We start from the raw sequence: 5,034 nt of genomic DNA on the forward strand, positions 1-5,034 counted from the left end.
TGGTTTGATTCATTCTTGTTGTCTTTGCTAAGAAAGGAGCGTTGGATCTTATATCTTTGTTTCTAGCCTTTAGACTGTTTGCACTTTATTCTTGCATCTAGGGCAGTGGTACTTAATCTGAGGGTAATGGCCCCTTTGAAGGTCAAATGCCCCTTTCGCAGGGGTCATATGTCAGATATCCTATATATCAGATATTTACAACAGTAACAAAATTACAGTTATGGAGGAGCAAAGAAAATAGTTTTATAGTTGGAGGTCAACAGAACATGAGGGACTGTATTAATGGGTCACAGCATTAGGAAGGTTGAGAACCGCCACTCTGGGACCGCATCCCTACCTGGCAAGCAACTCTTCCACTGAATTGTACCATCATGGCCCCTGCTGTTGCTATACAGTTAGTGTGAGAGCTATAGAAAGCTCTGGTTAAAGTGTCATTTTTTTTTAAGTGTCATTTCTTACCTGTTTACCAGGTACCATATCCCACATAGCTGGGACTTGAGCGGACTGAGAGCTGAAAGAGAATGAAAACAGGACAGACACCATACAAGCTGGGATCAGGTGGGCTGTGTTCACACTGATGGAGCAGGACCCTCCTATGCAACAATAGGGCCTTATTATGTTCAGCACCAGGGTGTTAGCCTGTGCCAGTGGATCTCTGTAGGGAGCAGTCTCAGAAGAGGAAGCTGTCTACAGTGGCTGATTGTTTGAAAATACTCCTACTTGCACACTGCTGACATTAGCCCTTTGCCCTCCTTCTGAGCCTCAATCACACAGGGCAGGCTTTGCCATTTCCGTGGGTGAGTCTTAGACATTGGCCATGCTCACATCAACAAGACACAACAGTACAAAGACGGCATCTAGGTGTCAAGGCCTAGGGGTTTACAGTCATGATGGAAGGCTTTGCCTTTAGAGAAGAGCTCCAGGGACTGGATTCATTCCTTCCCTAGGGCATGTGAGGACAACAGAGTACATGTTAGAGAGAGATGGCAGCCTTCCTTCCAGCCCGCAACCCTTGGCACATTAGTCTTAACTGGCCAAGTTCCTTTTGTGCCAAAAGTCAATTTGGTTTATAAGTGACTCAAGGAGAACAAGTAAGGGGGTTCTATCTCCAATGCCACAGGAAGGATGCCTCTTGTGCTTGTAGGACTCTGGATTCACAGGGATTTTTGTTTGGTTTTGTTTTTGTTGTTGTTGTTTTACTTTTTATTGATTCTTTGAGAATGTCACATCATGCACCCCAATCCCTTCACATCTATCCTTTGCCCTTGCAGCCTCCCCCCTCACAAAAGAAAACAAAATTAATTTAAAAAATAAATAATAAAATAAAATAAAACCAAAAAAACCCATCTCACCATGAAAGCTGCAGTGTGTCATGATGTATCTCATTTTGCCTAAACAGCTTGACTTGCAAATGTTCATTGCAAAGAGTCATTGGTCTGGCTTCTGCTAAACCATCAATATTGGATTCTCACCAGGACTCCTCTCAGATGGTCTGTGGCTGCCCTGTGTCATGGAGATCCTGCAGCTTTGAATCTGCAGGACCAGCCCCTTCACACACTCCTGCAGTTCATAGATGGAGTAGATGTTGGAGTGAGCCAACCCAGAGCCCTGGATCTGGGCCTGGGTGAAAGCTAAGTTGGTCAGCTTTTTGGTCATTTTGAGAACATCAACACACTGTCTTTAGGAATCCTGGGTTTCCGATGAGGGTCTCGGGGAAGTTGTAATGCAGTTGTATCTTTCTGAGGCCCATAGATGTTCATCACGGGCTCAGGGATAGCTTGGAAACAGCATTTTGTTTGGCACCCACAGTATCAGTGAGGCTTCCATCCTTAAAACTACCATAGTTTAAAGTGAAAAGATTTTAACCAAGGGTTAAGTTGGTGTGCTCTGTAAAAACCAAATGTTACAGAATTTTAGACTCCAAGCCATAAGGCCACTGAAACTTCCTACCTAATAAATGCCTGTTGTTTGGTGGCTGGCAGCTGGCGATGCCCTGGGTTCTGCTTCTGGTGGACAGGTCCAGGTGCTGCTTGCTTCCAGATGAGAACAGACAAGGTCCTGTTTTTCTCAGGAATGGCTAGAGCGCTTCAGGGCAAGGTCCATGCACTAGGCCAGGGTGTAGAAAGAGTTTTCCCCTGGGTGTTACAGTTTAGCTTTTTTAGAATGAAATAGCAGATATCAGATGTCAGGAGACTCGGAAGCTCCACAAGCTCATGATGATACCACAGTGTTACAGCTCTTTGGTTAAGCTGCTGTGCTAAGCGCAGCAGAAGAAGTGGACCAGCAGGCAGGCAGGTCCAGTGAGATGCAGGCATGGTGGTGCTTCACCAGAGGTCAGCGGTGAGCTAGCGGTGATGGGGCAGGCTTCAGTGGCTGCCAAGGCAGCTCTGCCATCATTGCCTTAACTGCCTTGGCCAACAGTCAAGCCCCAGCTGTCCAGTGGCAGTTCTTCCCCAGAATAAATGAGTCTCAAGACAGTTATGGTGGAGGAAATGGTGCAAGCACACTCAAGTAAGACAGTGGGGAGGGGTTTGAGGGTGAATGTGTCTGATTTGATGGGGCTAGGAGTGCAAGGATACTTTATCTACATGCAATGGTACAATTCCTCATTTACTTATAGTAGCACAGGATCCTATCATAAGAAGGAGAACACAGTACTTAATTATCCTAAGGGTGGGGGAAGAACTTCAGGGTCTGATTAAAGGTTATTTGCTGAAGGCTAGGATCTTCTTAGCATGGGGGAGGGGTATAATCCCCAAGTGCTTGCTGAACAGGTTCTATCAGGCTTGTAATCTTCCCTGAGGCCTATGTGACACTTCTTACCAGATCTGGGGTTCCCCAGATTAGGTGAAGAGAGAACCCTAATGAGAAAGGGAGTCTGTTATAATAGACCAAGCTCAGTTGGGCATCTGGATATATCAGACTTCAACCTTACCAACAGGGTTCTACAAATGCCAGTGCCTAGAACCCACAGAAGCACAAAGCTTCCTGACTGTCATTGTCATGGCTATGGTTGCTTTCATTATTATAAAGTGGAAAATCCCTTTGTCATGGAGTGGATGTGAAACAGCCTGCATTGTCACACAAACCTTCAGTCCCTGTGCTGGATGGTTTTATGTCAACCTGACACAAGATAGAGTCATCCAGAGTAGGGAACCTCAATTTAAAAAAAAAAAAATGCCTCCAAGCTGGGCAGTGGAGGCACACACCTTTAATCCCAGCACTTGGGAGGCAGAAGTAGGTAGATCTCTGAGTTTAAGGCCAGCCTGGTCTACTATGTGAGTTCCAGGACAGCCAGGGCTATATAGAGAAACCCTGTGGTAGATTGGGGGCATAGGAAGCCCTCAATAATATTGATGTGGCAAGCCTTAGGATATTTTCTTAGTGACCGATGGGAGAGAGCCCAGCCCATTGTAGGTGGTGCCATGCCTGGGCTGGTGGTCCTGGGTGCTATACTATAAGAAAACAAGCCAATAAGTAACATTCCTCCATAGCCTTCGCTTCAGTTCCCACTTCCAGGTTCCTGCCTGATGAGTTCCTGCCCTTACTTCTCTCAGACATAGTTACCTGTAAGTAGAATAGAAATAAACCTTTTCCTCTCCAAGCTGCTTTTGATCATGGTGTTTTACCACAGCAACAGAACCCTAAGTTGTCAGTCTGCTTAGGAAGCACAGTTTGGAGGAGTTTGGTGTCTGTGCGGCCCAGGAAATCATCAATATAACGGCACCAGTTCCTCTCACCCCTGCTGGTCCCACCACCAGGCCTTTTCCATCCTCTGAATGCCTAGGCCTGAATCATCCCTCCCTTGGGTTGTTTCTTGTCAGTGTTATGGAACAGCCACGAGAAAAGAACTAGAAAAGCAATATGGGGTGTGACCAGCTGTGGCGAGTGACCATCATGTGACCACGTGTGACCTCACAAGGAGCCATTGTGAGGAAGGACAGCTGTCCACACATGTAAGGCACTGGCTGGGGGTGGAGCTGGTCCTCTCACCAAGGAGAAGCTGTTGGTTGGCTGGCAAGCAGCTGGAATCTCTTCAGTTCTGACAGAGGTTGATTTTGTTAATCTTCTGGAAAAAGACACTGGTGTTCTGTTTTGAACTGAACATAGTGAGTTTGTTTCCTGGTCCATTGGTGTGGTTTGTGAATTTTGATTTATATTTTGAGTTGTAGACTTTGGTCTGGGGGTTAATTTATACTTTTACTTCAGGTTTTTTTTTTTTAAATTACACATTTTTCTGTTCTTAACTATTCATTTTCTTTGACATTTAATTTTTTGTTCTTAATAAAACTTTTGCTGGTAACTAGGTGGTGGTGCAAGCCTTTTATTTAATCCCAGAACTCAGAAGGCAGAAGTAGGTAGATCTCTGAGTTCCAAGGCCATCCTGGTCTATGATATGAGTTCCAGGACCGTCAATGATACACAGAGAAACCTTGTCTCAAAAACAAAAGCAAACAACAAAATATAACAATAACAAAAACTTTTGTGAGTATATGTTAAGTGTACAGGATAAGGCAACTATCTCATTGCAGCATGCACCTTGATCATATCCACTTTTATTTTTATTTTTATTTTTTACTTCCTTTGGTCTTTTCATTAGCTTAAATGTTTCCCTATCATGACAAGTATCTTCCCTTTCTAACATGTCACTTAGGCAAAATATGCCCTGGGATAACTAGAGGCACAGCATCACAGTGTTGGGGAGGGGCTACCATACTTTTGATGTCCACAAATACGAGTTTAAGAAAACAAAAGTTATGTATAGAAATGAGGTCTGTAGTATTAGAGAATTTTAGGGCCCAGTTTACAGGTCCACTGAAGCAGCCTATACATTCACTCTGTGACTGGTCAATGCCCATGGTGCCAACCCAAAGAAGCACAAAGCTTCCTGGGTCTGTCTTCATTGCTTTTACTGCTCTTATTAAAGTCAAAATGTCCTTGTTGGGGGTTGGAGAGGTGGCTCAGAGGTTAGGAGCACTGACTGCTCTTCCAGAGGTCTTGAGTTCAATTCCCAGCCACCACATGGTGTCCCAC

This window comes from Acomys minous (assembly GCF_964271855.1).
Source record: "Acomys minous genome assembly, chromosome: 8".
In the NCBI taxonomy this organism is placed as follows: domain Eukaryota; kingdom Metazoa; phylum Chordata; class Mammalia; order Rodentia; family Muridae; genus Acomys; species Acomys minous.